The sequence below is a fragment of the Thalassophryne amazonica genome, chromosome 13, assembly GCF_902500255.1.
Source record: "Thalassophryne amazonica chromosome 13, fThaAma1.1, whole genome shotgun sequence".
Classification (NCBI taxonomy): Eukaryota; Metazoa; Chordata; class Actinopteri; order Batrachoidiformes; family Batrachoididae; genus Thalassophryne; species Thalassophryne amazonica.
In genome coordinates this window covers 38,043,476-38,059,980 of record NC_047115.1, presented here as the reverse complement: position 1 = coordinate 38,059,980, position 16,505 = coordinate 38,043,476, and the positions used below count along the sequence as shown (strand labels likewise).

The 16,505-nt window shown below is 43.0% G+C and overlaps 1 protein-coding gene and 1 long non-coding RNA gene across 2 annotated transcripts in view; one reads left to right on the top strand and one right to left on the bottom strand.

The window, feature by feature from the left end:
- Positions 1-16,505, top strand: part of tet1 (tet methylcytosine dioxygenase 1) — an 86,687-nt gene that overhangs the window by 4,875 nt on the left and 65,307 nt on the right.
- On the bottom strand, positions 4,148-12,806 carry LOC117523739. The gene is made up of 3 exons (XR_004564595.1): positions 12,616-12,806; positions 10,942-10,947; positions 4,148-4,159 (listed from the first exon to the last, which is right to left on the bottom strand). It is a non-coding gene; the product is annotated as an uncharacterized LOC117523739 (long non-coding RNA).

The window sequence follows — 16,505 nt, the reverse complement described above, 5'->3', positions numbered from 1 at the left end:
GCTGGAGTCTGGTGCTGGACCAGCTGACCCCTGCGTCCTGCACCTCAGCTGGAGAACATGCAGTGCACATATGTATGCGAGTGCTCATGCGCTCATGAGGACCGGCCAGCGTTTGAGCGCGCGGCACGGTGTGACGCCGTCTGGCTGGCTGATGTCACTTCCACTACGTAAACTGTAGCTTACATGACAGACAGAGTGGAAATTAAATTAAAGACATACAGGTGAAGGCGTGAACTCATTCTTGTGTGATCACTTCTTTGCTCTGGACATACAGCACCTGTCAGCTGACCGCTGACTAACTGACAGCTGGACGTGGCTGTGCACGCAAGGTGTTACATTACAACACAGACATCAGACAGATGCAGGACAAACACATAATAATACATACATGAAATTAAAATCATAGAACAAAGCAACAGAGAGTGAGCCTTTTTTTTTCTGTGACCTGCCGAGGTCTGCTGACCGAGGTGGTTGTGTCCCCCTGCGACTTGCAGCTGTTCAAATATCTGTGCTCACAAGTCACAGCTCGGGAACACCTGTACTGGCTTGTAGGATATGAAGTCGCATAACTGCAGCGTGAAGCGCGGACATCGGCATGCTGTCCTCACATGGGAATCCACTCTTTTTAATAGGAATGAAGTATTATTAATTTTGGTGTTTTTAAATTTTTTTCCTCGGCTGCTGTGTGCACGACTTTCCATGTGCTCGCACTGTGTTCATGCATGCGAACACGAGTCAGTGCATGCGTTCCTCCTGACAGCAGGTGGAATGTTTCGTGGTTCCCCATTTTGTTTTTGGGTTCGCAGATTGTCTTCCAGTTTCTGCATCTTTTGTGTTCTGTGTGAAGGGGCCATTAGGGAGAGCCCTGGCACTATTGATATTGTTGTTTTAAAAACGCAAACATACTTTTCATCCAATTACTCAATCAATCAATGAAATAATCAATAGAATACCCGATTAGAAAATATTTGATAGCTGCAGCCGTAATTGTGTGGCTGTTCACCTGTACACCTCTGCATTACTTCTTAGGGCAGTGGTGCATGTCGGTATCGTGTATATGTACAGTCTGTGGGTCACTATCGGAAAATGTGGTAGAAGAAGCTTTGATTGAAAACAGTTTTGACACTGAGGCTGTGTCTCTTTCGATACATTTGTTGACTGCATACACCACGATGGCGTGACTAGGCTGTCTCATTTCCATGGCTCCTCAGAGTGCAGCATTCTTTCCTCCGAAAACAAATAATACAACAGCTGTATATTTTGCAGCACAAACAATCCCAAGAGTTACTGCACAATTTTATTTATTTATTACATTTTTTCTGAGACAAAAATAGTTGGCAAATAAAAAAAAAACAAAAGGACAATTTCGGGCTCCACGTGTACAATTATAAATAAGTATTGAAAAATTATTTCTAAACTGTGGGTTATGCCTACAATGCTAACTTGCCACGTTCACCTGTCAAGGTTAACAGGTGACAGGGGGTAGGGGCAGGAAAGGCTAATGACGCAATCACAAAATGCTGTGTGGGCTTGAACATTTCATTTCAGAATGGTTTGTTCTGGTCTCCGCTGACTGGGAAGGCTTGATCTTCTAAGGATGCAGCCACTTAGTAGCGGAGTGGCATAACATAACATATAACATAACATAAAACACAACATAACATAAAACATGACATATATAACATAACATATAACACAACATAAAACCACACATATAACATAACATAACATATAGCATAACATAAACATAACAACATATAACATTAGAGATAGGGTGAGGAACTCGGTCACTCGGGAGGAGCTCGGAGGCGAGCCGCTGCTCCTCCACATCGAAAGGAGTCAGTTGAGGTGGCTCAGGCATCTTTTCCGGATGCCCCCTGGACGCCTCGCTGGAGAGGTGTTCCGGGCACGTCCCATTGGGAGGAGGCCCCGGGGAAGACCCAGGACACGCTGGAGGGACTACATCTCTCGGCTGGCTTGGGAACGCCTTGGGGTTCCCCCGGAGGAGCTGGGGGAGGTGTGTGTGGATCGGGAGGTCTGGGCGGCTTTGCATGAGGTGCTGCCCCCGCGACCCGACTCGGATAAAGTGGAAGAAAATGGATGGATGGATGGATGGATAACATAAGGTGGGGAGGAGCTGGACTATTGGTTAAAGCGTTGGGCTTGAGACCAGAGGATCCTCGGTTCAAATCCCACCCTGACCGGAAAAATCACTAGGGCCCTTGGGCAAGGTCCTTAATCCCCTAGTTGCTCCCGGTATGTAGTGGGCACCTTGCATGGCAACAGCCTGACATCGGGGTGAATGTGAGGCATTGATATCTAAAGCGCCTTGAGCGTCTGATGCAGATGGAAAAGCGCTATATAAATGCAGTCCGTTTACCATTTATAACATAACATAGCTTGTTATTTCTCCCATGAATATATATCACAAAATAAAGCAATTACACAACCTTCTATTCACTGCAATTCACTGGTCTTTCTCCGTGTTAGTTATAAAGATGGAGCTCCTCCATCTAGTCCATTGTGTTGTTGTGATTCAAGCTTGTCACTCAACTACAGCAATGAATTTAATCAAATGGTTTCTTTTGACATGTAGCAAAGATGACACAATATAGAGAATTGGCAGAGATATGCCTCAGTGCATCAAAAAGCTGCTGTGTTGTTTCATTACTCATAATTCTGGTTTGTGTTGGCCAGAGGCCGCGCAGATATGCAGCAGCGCAGAAGTAAGCATAACGTGGTGAAGGACTTGTAATTCCTCAGCTGACGCGCAGCACAACGTGAATGAACAGTGACCCATTTTCCAGAAGAAGTAGGTCAAGGCCAACAATCTTCAACTGGTATCTTCTGAACTCCACATGCATTGCTGGCATTACTGTAATGAACATCCCATAGTTTGTTCAGGTGATACTGTGTTTAGGTAGTTACTGGTCTGTTGATCTAGGGTCAGTTTGACCAATCTCCTTTAGACTGGTGGTCCATCGTAAGATGCATTAGTAACATCAAAATTATGAACATTTTTTAGCTTGTACAAGGGACAATGTGTTCATTACAAAGACAGATAATTACAAATGGACAGGAGGACAGACAACAAGCTAGTGACAATGCCCCAATTGATGCTGATGTCTTTCTGAACCAAGAACCATCATTTCAGTCTATCAGAGTTTAAAGTTGGAAGCTGCTAGACATCCAGCTTTTCACTGATGCAAGGCAATCTTCTAAGGATTTTATGTGGTTGAGATTACCAGAAGTTATCGGCATGTATAACTGAGTATCATCAGCATAGCAGTGAAAAGTAACCTCAAACTTCTGCAATATGTGCCCAAGGGGTGCTATATAAAGGGGGGAAAGCAGGGGGCCTAAGACGGACACCTGTGGAACCCCAAATTTCATGTCACTAAGGTTAGAGGTAGTGTTATTGTACAAAACACAGTGAGTCTGTGTAGGCTCTCAGTTGTCCAGGTGGTTCCATAATAGAGAAGCTTGAATCTTCGACTGACTGGGTTGCTTGACGTGAGGACGTTTCGCTTCAAATCACAGAAGCTTCCTCAGCTAAAATTCTAGCTCTGGAAGAAGATTTCTTCTCTACAAGAGTCAAGACAGAAGTCAGACTACCAGAGCAAGAATTTAGCTGAGGAAGCTTCTGTGATTTGAAGCGAAACGTCCTCACGTCAATCAACCCAGTCCAGTCGAAGATTCAAGCTTCTCTACTATAAAACACAGTGAGAACGACTGGTCAGGTATGACATCAACCATGCAAGGGCACTCCCAGTAATCCCAAATTATTCTCCAGCCTATCGAGTAGAATATGATGATCCACGGTATCAAACGCAGCACTAAGATCTAACAGCACCAGCACCGTAGTTCAGTTTTACTAACCTCCATGCCACCAACTATATGGTGCGAACAATATAGTTGGGTATAAGCAAAATTTATTGTATTTATTGCCAGAATTCCCCCAGACAAATCTCGGGATGCATGTGCATGGAATTTTTTCTTCAAAATTTAAGTCCAGACACCCTGGTAAAGCATGTTCACACAAAAGGAGGAACTGAGCCAAACTTGGTACACATATACTTTGAGATACTGGGAGTGACATAGGCTATTGAGCACTTTCGTAGAAGTAGTAGTAGTAGTAGCAGTAGTTAAGAGAGAGACACTCTTGTGCTGCAGAATTGAGCCAAACTTGGTACACATATATGTTGATATAAGGGAGTGACATAGGCTATTGAGCACTTTCATAGTAGTAGTAGTCATAGTAGTAGTAGTAGTAGTAGCTGTAATTAAGGGAGAGACACTGTTGTGCTGCACAATTGAGTCAAACCTGGCACACATATACTTTGAGGTATGGGGAGTGACCTAGGCTATTGAGCACTTCATAGTAGTAGTAGTCATAGTAGTAGTAGTAGCTGTAATTAAGGGAGAGACACTGTTGTGCTGCACAATTGAGTCAAACCTGGCACACATATACTTTGAGGTATGGGGAGTGACCTAGGCTATTGAGCACTTTCGTAGTAGTAGTAGTAGCTGTAGTTAAGGGAGAGACACTGTTGTGCTGCAGAATTGAGTCAAACTTGGCACACATATACTTTGAGGTATGGTGACCTAGGCTGTTGAGCACTTTCGGAAAAGGACATAGGTAAACATTCAGGTTTAAACTTATATATGTTTGTGTGTCATAACACAACTAAAATGTAAATTGCGCAAATAATTTGTCATTGTGGTGCGTAACGTATCATTTTCATGAAGGAAGCGCTAATGAACCAGGGTAATAAATGTCTTACTCCTTAGAGTTAGAATAGAAGGAGTAAGAGTTGCTCGGGGCAGCTGGCTGTTAAAGCGTCTGCACAGCCATGTACATGCTTGAGTGGTGTCCATGTGGTTGGGGGCAGGGCAGCATGTGCACAGTTCTGAGTGTGAGTCCATGTGAGTGTGGCTGCATGGGTGCGTGTGTGCATGTGTTAGTAGGGCACTCAGTAGTAGCAGTCTCAGATTAGCGATGATTATGTAACACCTGCAGTATTATTGCGAGGACTTTGTGCACCATTCCTTAGTAGGGGATGAGGAGGAAGAGATTATTCCAGGCAGATTTACAAACACGGTGGAGTGAAACGTGGGTCAGTGTGTGTGCACCGTAAAAATCACTTGCAGTATTTATGGTTGTAACTTCTGACGTGGACTTTAGTTTCATGTGCGTGTGTCTGCATGCACAAACATGCATGCAGGCTGGTGCACGCATGCGGAAACACAAACTGCAGGTAAGATGACAGAGTTGTCAATTAATATCATTCTAACTCTGTGCAGCCACTTTTTACTTCCCAATATCATTGTCAGTATGTCAATATCAGTGTTTCAGTATGTGTGTTTGTGGTTTCTGTGTGACTGCAGTCACACCACGTGCGCCGGTTGTTAAATGACAGCACCGTCAGCGCAACCAGCGTTATGCTGAACTGCAAAGTCCATCCTTCACTCTCCATGCAGAACAGGTAGAACAACATTACCTCCTGCAGTGTGTTTTTTTAAAAACCGGCGAGGCCACACTGTGAGTGATTATGGGCGTTATTGTACTGTTTGTGTACTTTTAGAGTGGGAAAAAGATAAATGTCAGCATGGTTGCTGGACAATCTTGCTGATCAAGCTCACACACCCAGTGAATGTTTTCATCCCCACGTGATTGTGTAAAGGGGCAGAGGCCAAAAAGTGGATTTCAAGTAGTGGCATGAGGACTCTGTTCCTTTATTCTTTTCCTCTTCAGATTGAGCTGCTAGGAGCCGAGCGTCTGCAAAAATGAAATTTCTGAGCTGGCTTGTGTGTGGAATGAAAAAGACAGTGAGCATGTGGAGCAGTGATATCTGGTTTCACTCAGGCTTGATGGACCCCTCATGGCTTGTCTTGTGTTGGGCAGAGAAGACAAGGCCTCAGCCTTGTCTTTCTTAGAGGGCGTACAGGCAAATGGTTTTGTAGGTAACATGTTTTGGTTCCCTCATAATGGGGTTGTTCCCATTTAGAGATAACTAGGGATGGGTATTGATAAGATTTTATTGATATCGATACCATTATCGATTCCGCTTATCGATCTGATTCCTTATCGATTCTCTTATCGATGCCTCTTGTGAATTTCTGTATACTAAAAGTAGGCTTTACAGGTTTTCTATGTCAACAACATTTATTTAGTCTTAAAGTAAATAAATATGAAATTGGTCACTGGATCCTTGTTCTCTGGACATAATAACTCTACATGGTGGATCTTTGATCTCTGGACATAAATAGAAATAAACAAAATCTGTAGTTTTGTCAAAAGCATTTCCTTAGACATTTTTGTCATGAATGCCTTTCCATACATCTGAGCTGAGCTCTTGCAGCTGGTTGAGCTGCATGTCAGGATGTAATTCATAAAGAATGCAGGATGTCTCATTTTGGGAGGAAAAAACGTTTTAGTCGATTGTAGTTTATTGTTTGTATTAAAACATTTGGAAAGAAGTGTCATTTTATTTAAAGCAGCAATTTGCTTTGAAGTTATTAATTCTGACCGGTGTCCCGACGAGATGTCATTCCTATCGAATTTTGCCCCCCGTGCAAGTGTGCATGCAGAGTTTGGAGCTGTGCCAATGGAACGGAGGACGATTCTCATTTCTTGACTGCAACAAGATGAGTCCCAGTTGGTGATTTTAATCCACACAAAAGTGTCTCATGATTAACATATTTTAATGGCTTTGAGAGGGGTCAAGAAGTGGACGAGCCATCTCTGAAGAGCAGTGAATCGAAGAACCAATGAGCCAGCGGATCGAAGCACTGCTTCATTGGTTCAAGCTTCAAAGTGGAGTCGCACTGCAGAAAGGGTTGATTACAGAGCCGCTGCACGGTCTGCAGTCAACGTAGAAAAATGATCATTTTCCCAACAAACACCCTCAAAAACAACGGCCGCTCTGAAGGACCGATATGGGAATCATTAAGCAAAAAGGCTATTGATGTTGGTGGATCGAATCATTTCTTAACGAGACCCGAAAAGAACCGGTTCTCCATACCCAAACCTAGAGGTAACGGTATTAACTTTTACGTCTCAGTCCAATGCTGTAACTAAACACATCTCAACTCTCAGCCATCATTTGCTTTTGTAAAAAAAAGATAAAAACGAAGGCGTGACCTTGCTGATTTGTGAGTCAGTACCAAAAAGTCATTTGACTTCACTAGAGGGTGAATATTTTTAGATCCACACTGCCATAGCATGAGTGTTTTCAGTTTCATTCTGAGATGAACAGTTTTTAGCTTACCTTTCAAAGTGCTGCTTATTTTTTTCAGTGTGGAATAAAGCTGCAACAATTAATCAGTTATGAAATTAATCATCAACTGTTTTGGTAATTAATTAATCTTTTTGAGTGTAGTGTTTTTTTTTTTTAAGTCTGATTTCCCTGTTTTCAGCTTTTTAATTTTGAGTATTTTCTGGTTTCTTTGTTAATTTTCACCATTTTCTGACATTTTATGGATCAAACAGCTCATGGGTTAATCCAGAAAATAATCAATATATTAATTTATAACATAATAAAATTTATAACAAAATATTTGTTGCAGCCCTATGAAACATGCTAGGATTTTATTTTCTCTTTGTATTTCTCAGGAAGAGGGAAAGCTGTTCGAAAGATTTTCTTTTGGTATTTTATATCCTTTATATTTTGAAATTATTATTATTATTGTAAAATGAATGCTTTTTTTGGTAAAATATTTGAATACAAAATTGAACATTATTGGTATGTATTGTTATGATTTACTGGTAATTAGTCAATGGATAATCGACGAATCAGAAAATAATCAATAGACTAATAAAAAACTACATTAATCAATTAGTGGAAACAAATTGATCGATGAATTAATTACAAAAATAATAGTTAGCTTGAATCCCCTGATTCCACACTTTATCCTTCTGTTCATTCAGGAATATATGTGTGGGTCTGTCTCAAAGGCCAGCCGAACCAGCTGTGTGTCACGTGCCACATGGACTGTGGTTACTCAAGACATTCCATAAAACTGAAAATGAATTTCCAAACGTCGCATTGGATGTACTAAGGGTTAATCCAAGTCTCCGAGCAAACACTACACTTGATATGGCTTTCAGGAGCTTTGTGATACTCTTACAGGAGATTTTTGTTGTCCATGTCTCTTTTACCTGCTAGTTCTGCTCGCACGCTTTAACACTTTAAGCACAGAATTGTTTCCTTGCCAGAAAAACTCTCTCTTCTGAGTTTCTAGCTAAACGGCAATGCACCAGGTACTGGTGTGCTACAATCCTTTATCACCTCACTTTCCAATCAAATTGTGCACCCTCTAAATAGCAAAGTGGAATAGGATATACCCAAAATGCAATTGCGCTACATGCTATAGATCATCAAGATAGGGCCCTCTGTGTGTAATGTTGGGGAAAGTTAAATACCTATATGCATGTGTAGATTTTCTTACAACTTGTTGTTCAGGCTGTCACATAACAAACACTCTTACTATTTTCAAATGGAGCCAGTTTGGTGTAAAGTGAGAGTTGTTTGCCCCAGGAAATACTTCTGTTAACTCTGAACACTTCCCCCTCTCATTGAGCTCAGCCACGGCGGTCCTTAGCAATGGCGGTTACCATAGTGACCTCATTGTCTGGTGCTGACCTCCGACCTGCCATGGTTGTCTGCTAGAGCATTCTCAGGGCCAAAATGAGGATTAGTGGAGATAACCTGAAGACACGCACAACTATGGAGTTTGAGGTTTGGAACTCAGTAACCTACATTCAGGTAATTAGGTTAAACTACCAGGTTATCCTGGGAAAGGTGGTTCAACAAAGGTTAGGTTGTCTTTTTATTCTTGTGTCTCAACATTTTTTCTCCTATTCATGTGGGGACTGCGAGAACTTAAAACAATAACTATGTTTGTGTGGTTTTATATATACGAGTATATATACACTCAACAAAAATATAAACGCAACACTTTTGGTTTTGCTCCCATTTTGTATGAGATGAACTCAAAGATCTAAAACTTTTTCCACATACACAATATCACCATTTCCCTCAAATATTGTTCACAAACCAGTCTAAATCTGTGATAGTGAGCACTTCTCCTTTGCTGAGATAATCCATCCCACCTCACAGGTGTGCCATACCAAGATGCTGATTAATGACCATGATTAGTGCACAGGTGTGCCTTAGACTGCCCACAATAAAAGGCCACTCTGAAAGGTGCAGTTTTATCACACAGCTGCTGAAACAATCGGTTTGCATAACCAAAGAATTTCTGCACAAACTGTCAGAAACCGTCTCAGGGAAGCTCATCTGCATGCTCGTCGTCCTCATCGGGGTCTCGACCTGACTCCAGTTCGTCGTCGTAACCGACTTGAGTGGGCAAATGCTCACATTCGCTGGTGTTTGGCACGTTGGAGAGGTGTTCTCTTCACGGATGAATCCCGGTTCATACTGTTCAGGGCAGATGGCAGACAGCGTGTGTGGCGTTGTGTGGGTGAGCGGTTTTCTGATGTCAATGTTGTGGATCGAGTGGCCCATGGTGGCGGTGGGGTTATGGTATGGGCAGGCGTCTGTTATGGATGAAGAACACAGGTGCATTTTATTGATGGCATTTTGAATGCACAGAGATACCATGACGAGATCCTGAGGCCCATTGTTGTGCCATACATCCAAGAACATCACCTCATGTTGCAGCAGGATAATGCACGGCCCCATGTTGCAAGGATCTGTACACAATTCTTGGAAGCTGAAAATGTCCCAGTTCTTGCATGGCCGACATACTCACCAGACATGTCACCCATTGAGCATGTTTGGGATGCTCTGGACCGGCGTATACGACAGCGTGTACCAGTTCCTGCCAATATCCAGCAACTTCGCACAGCCATTGAAGAGGAGTGGACCAACATTCCACAGGCCACAACTGACAACCTGATCAACTCTATGGGAAGGAGATGTGTTGCACCGCATGAGGCAAATGGTGGTCACCCCAGATACTGACTGCTATCCCCACCAATAAAACAAAACTGCACCTTTCAGAGTGGCCTTTTATTGTGGACAGTCTAAGGCACACCTGTGCACTAATCATGGTGTCTAATCAGCATCTTGATATGGCACACCTGTGAGGTGGGATGGATTATCTCAGCAAAGGAGAAGTGCTCACTATCACAGATTTAGACTGGTTTGTGAACAATATTTGAGGGAAATGGTGATGTTGTGTATGTGGAAAAAGTTTTAGATCTTTGAGTTCATCTAATACAAAATGGGAGCAAAATCAAAAGTGTTGCGTTTATATTTTTGTTGAGTATATATATATATATATATATATATATATATATTTCAACATTAGTTTCAAACAGAAGGAATGAGAGTTAATGGTGCAGCCACACCAGAAGTTAAAACTCCAACGTACTCTCGAAATAGCAACAAAATTAACACTTGCAACCTAGTTTGTAATTATAGGCACATTAGTGGTACAACAACGTCTGAAGAACGTGGTCAGCTAGGTGTTATTTTTCAAACCTACTGGTGTACTTCCACCCTGTGTCAGCCTGAGAAGACAGCTCCACTCAATTTGATTTATCATGGATTCCATGCACATTAATAGTCTCTGTAGAGTCATTCATTCATTCATGCCACTCTATAGACACCTTTATGGTGTCAAATCTTGTGTGTAATCATTTTCTTGCTGGGGAGGCCAAGATTTTGTTGTCAGTGTAAACAAGAGTTTGCAGTTTGCAACTTGTTTTCAACATTGTCATTATGGAGGTGAGTTCAACCAAAATATGTATTTAGGTGTTTAACTAAGATAATCGTGAGTCTTTAATGTGAGTTTTATTTAAAAAAAAAAAAAAGCGTGTTGCTGTTAGGTTTGTGTGTCGGGAACCGGTTCCTTTCGGGTATCCTTAAGAAATGATTCGATCCCTCGACATCAATAGCCTTTTTGCTTAACGATTCCCTTATCGGTCCTTCAGAGTGGCCGTTGTTTTTGGGGGTGTTTGTCAGGAAAATAACCATTTCTCTATCTTGATTACAGGCCCTGCAGTGGGTCTGTATAATCAACCGTTTCTGCTGCGCAGCTTTGCTTTGAAACTTGAATGAAGCAGTGCTTCAATCTTTGATCTGCTGCTTCATTGGTTCTTTGTTTTATTTCACTTCATCTTATTTTTTCCCCACTAAAACCCTAAAGAGCATATGTCTGTGAGTAATATTTACCTTTTTATGTTAAACCCCCCTGTTATGGTCTTCTGAAACAGTTAATAGATATATTTTATAACTTAAAAACGGGACCGATGCTAACACTTTAGCATGTCTATGGCATTTTCAGTGTTAAAGTTAGCATTAAGATGAGCCATTATCAAGCCTCCCTCCCGAGCGCGCAAAGGATTCTGGGATATTCTAAAACCATAAATTGCAGGGTGGTCTCTACAGGATTTTCAGAAAATCAACAGCAGTTCAAAAACTATAATATGCTGTGTTAAAGGGGAGGTGATGGCCTAGTGGTTACGCGTTGGGCTTCAGACCAGAGGATCCTCAGTTCAAATCCCAGCCAGACCAGAAAATCATTAAGGGCCCTTAATCCACTAGTTGCTCCTGGTGTTCAGTGAGCGCCTTGCGTGGCAGCAGCCTGACATCTGTGTGTGAGTGAATGTGAGGCTTAATTGTAAAGCTCTTTGAGCTTCTGATGCAGTCCATGAGCGTTGTGCGTGCTTAAATAAGTAGGGTGCACTCTGGCCAAATGTCCCACAGGGAGATGCTCTGTTGCACAGTTGACAAGATGTGTCCAGCTTTCACACCATGTACAGAAAAAACTAATCTTGAGGTATCATGAAGAATTCCTCATACCTGCATTTACATTTAGAAGATGCTGTCCTGAGTTGTATGCGAACTGAAACAGCGTGTTGTGCACCCACAACTCAGCGTACAGCTTTCCTGCTAAGCACAGGAAAAACAAATCTGAGACGGCAAGAAGCGTTCATCTCCCTGGTGATAAATGATTTTTCCTGACTTGACAGCTGCTTGTGAAAATCTGAAGAAGTGCGCTCAGCCCATTAAGGTACAACCCCAATTCCAATGAAGTTGGGACGTTGTATAAAATGTAAATAAAAACAGAATACAATGATTTGCAAATCCTCTTCAACCAATATTCAATTGAATACACCACAAAGACAAGATATTTAATGTTCAAACTGATAAACTTTGTTGCTTTTGTGCAAATATTTGCTCATTTTGAAATGGATGCCTGCAACACATTTCAAAAAAGTTGGGACGGGGCAACAAAAGACTGGGAAGCTGATGAATCCTTGAAAAACACCTAATTGGAAATAGGTGAGTGTCATGATTGGGTATAAAAGGAGCATCCCCAAAAGGCTCAGCCATTCACAAGCAAAGATGGGGCGAGGATCACCACTTTGTGAACAACTGCATGAAAAAATAGTCCAACAGTTTAAGAACAATGTTTCTCAATGTTTAATTGCAAGGAATTAAGTGATTCCATCATCCATAATCCATAACATAATCAGAAGATTCAAAGAATCTGGAGAACTTTCTACACGTAAGCGACAAGGCTAAAAACCAACATTGAATGCTCGTGACCTTCAATCCCTCAGGTGGCACTGCGTTAAACAGGGCTTGACACAAACCAATTTGCCCCACTGGCCCATAGGGCCAGTAGAATTTAGAAGTTAGTGGCCAACAGTGTGGGAGCACTGGCCCATGATTTTGTGCGCGAGAGTTCATGATATTCCACCTTGAAATCCTGCAAATAAAACTGCCTATATAATGTAAACCAATCCAGAAAAAACATAAAATAGTTTACGGACCATGAAGTTAAAAAAATAGAATTGATCAGAGGCCATTCTCAAGTCTAAAAAAAAAAGTGACTCATAAAATTTAGAGGGCATTTTTTTTAAGCAACCCTCAGAGTTGACTAACTCACAGTCAGAAATGTAAAATACAGATGTAGGTCCATATCAAAACTAAAAAGTATGCCTTGTCTGGATTGGAGTTATAGATCTAAAAATTGAAAAAAAAAAATGCTTGTCTCCCGTGGGGTTTCCACAAAGGCAAGCTGGTTAGACTTTTAAACTAGCATCAAAACAGCCAGGGTCTTCCAAGACCAAGCATATACTTTACTTACTTGTCAGCATATAATGGCTAGGCCCTGCAGATTTGGCAGAAAACCTCATTCTTCTCTTGGTCATGACCAAGCCACGGCCATTTCTGTGGCCAGGTGGGGACAAAACCTCTCTTCCTCTTGTTTCTTTCATATTGCCTGTCTCTCTCCCTTAACTCATCATCACTAAGCTTCCTCTTCTGGCCAATTCCTTTAGCAAAACTCTTTCCTGCTTGTTGTCCAGGTTTGGGTGGATGTAGTTTAAACATATTTCAATTCGAATTTCAAAGCGTTCTGTTAGATTTGCGTCTTGTTCGTCTAAGTTTTTTGCAGCTTCCCGCGCATTTAAAGATGCTAACAAACATTGCCGAAGATCGGTGACGGAAACGGCCAAACGCATGCTTCATGCATCGACAACATACATTTCAGTATGCGCGAGATTCTGCGGGAGCATGGTGCGTGGTTAGGGATGGGTATTGATAAGATTTTATCAATATCGATACCATTATCGATTCTGCTTATAGATCAGATTCCTTATCGATTCCCTTATCGATACCACTTGTGAATATTCTGTGTGCTAAAAGTAGGCTTTAAAGGTTTTCTATGTCGACAACATTTTATTGAGTCTTAAAGTAAATAAATACGAAATTGGTCACTGGATCCTTAAACTCTGGAACTAAATAAACTCTACATGGTGGCTCCTTGATCTCTGAATATAAATAGAAATACGAGGTCTGTCAATAAAGTATAGGTCCTTTTTATTTTTTTCAAAAACTATATGGATTTCATTCATATGTTTTTACGTCAGACATGCTTGAACCCTCGTGCGCATGCGTGAGTTTTTCCACGCCTGTCGGTGACGTCATTCACCTGTGAGCACTCCTTGTGGGAGGAGTCATCCAGCCCCTCGTCTGAATTCCTTTGTCTGAGAAGTTGCTGAGAGACTGGCGCTTTGTTTGATCAAAATTTTTTCTAAACCTGTGAGACACATCGAAGTGGACACGGTTCGAAAAATTAAGCTGGTTTTCAGTGAAAATTTTAACGGCTGATGAGAGATTTTGAGGTGATACTGTCGCTTTAAGGACTTCCCACGGTGCGAGACGTCGTGCAGCGCTCTCAGGTGCCGTCGTCAGCCTGTTTCAAGCTGAAAACCATCACATTTCAGGCTCTATTGATCCAGGACGTCGTGAGAGAACAGAGAAGTTTCAGAAGAAGTCAGTTTCAGCATTTTATCCGGATGTTCCACTGTTAAAGGAGATTTTTTTAATGAAAGACGTGCGGACGGATTGCAGCGTCGGCTCGCAGTTGCTATTATTATTATTAATATATAAATTAAAAAAAATATTACAATTTTTAATACATTTGACTCTTTTACAACAAACGCTGAGCCATTAATTATTATACAGAAAACAAATGCACACAAACGTGCTGAAATACCAACAGCTAATGCTAACTTTAACATTGAAAATGCCATAGACATGCTAATACGTTAGCATTGGTCCCGTTTTTAAGTTATAAAATACATCTATCAACTGTTTCAGAAGACCATAACAGGTCGGTTTAACATAAAAGTGTATATATTACTCACAGGCATATTGTTGTGAAAGTGTCGTGTCACGGACCCACAACAGGGGGCGTTAATGAACGGACAATGGATAAGCCAAAAAAGTAACAATTTAATGTTGTGAATCACACAACGATGTACAGACAATAACAATACAGTGACTGTCAATCATACACCAGGTGACGTGTGGGCAGGCTCGACGATAGAAGATGCCTGGCAAGAGAAAAGCCGGATCCACACAGCTTCCACCGCCAACGGAGCTGAAGAACACCGGAGCCGCCAAGCCCTGCACCCCAGGTGGCCGCTGTCTTCAGCAGTCAGACCCGGTACTGCTGGCAGAGAACAGAGACAGTCCAGATGAGTGTGAGGTCGCACACTCAGTAATCCCACAGTCTGTATTCAGTAAAGGAGGGAGAACCTCCACCTCCAATCACACACTCATGCAGCTCCTGTCTAACCACTTATCTGGTTGGAGTGTGAAGCGAAGCCGTCGCTGATCACACCAAACGCCAATCCCACAGATAAGGACACACCACAGGAAAACGGCTGCAAAGAAGTACAGATTATTACTCAATGTTTTGAGTCAGCAGAGAAAGTTACCTGATTGGTAGTTGATTTCTTGGCGGGGAGGTGGAGTTGCAGTCCGGCCTTTATGGTGGTGGTGATGAGTAGTGGATGAGTGACAGCTGGTACGGATGATGAGTGACAGCTGTCACTCCTGGTCGCTCCGACGCCCTCTCGTGCTTGAAGCCCGCACTTCAAGCAGGGCGCCATCTTGTGGTGGTGGGCCAGCAGTACCTCCTCTTCAGCGGCCCACACAACAGGACCCCCCCCCCTCAACGGGCGCCTCCTGGCGCCCGACCAGGCTTGTCCGGGTGCCGCCGGTAGAAGTCGGCCAGGAGGGCCGGGTCCAGGATGAAGCTCCTCTTCACCCAGGAGCGTTCTTCGGGTCCATACCCCTCCCAGTCCACCAAATACTGGAACCCCCGGCCCTTCCGACGGACATCCATTGCCTGGGGTTCAGACGCTTCGCGGTCCGGATGTACTCCAGGTTCCGATGGTCCGTGAAAACCGTAAATGGTACCGATGCTCCCTCCAACAGGAGTCTCCACTCCTCAAGAGCCTCCTTCACCGCAAGAAGTTCCCGATTGCCGACGTCATAGTTCCGTTCAGCTGGGGTCAACCTGCGGGAAAAGTAGGCACATGGATGGAGAACCTTGTCGGACTCCCCGCTCTGGGACAGCACGGCTCCTATCCCTGAGTCAGAGGCATCCACTTCAACAACAAACTGGCGCTTGGGATTGGGCTGCACCAGAATCGGTGCAGTCGAGAACCGGCGTTTCAACTCCCTAAACGCGGCTTCGCACCGATCCGACCAGGTGAAGGGGACTTTTGTGGAGGTCAGGGCTGTCAGGGGGCTAACTACCTGACTGTAGCCCTTGATGAACCTCCGGTAGAAATTTGCAAAACCGAGGAACTGTTGTAGTTTCCTACGGTTTGTTGGTTGGGGCCAATCTCTCACCGCCGCAACCTTGGCCGGATCAGGGGCGACGGAGTTGGAGGAGATGATGAACCCCAAGAAGGACAAAGAAGTGCGGTGGAACTCACACTTCTCGCCCTTCACAAACAGCCGGTTCTCCAACAACCGCTGTAGGACCTGACGTACATGCTTGACATGGGTCTCAGGATCCGGAGAAAAGATGAGTATATCGTCTAGATATACGAAGACAAACCGATGCAGGAAGTCCCGCAAGACGTCATTAACCAATGCTTGGAACGTCGCTGGCGCATTGGTGAGGCCGAACGGCATGACCAGGTACTCAAAGTGACCTAACGG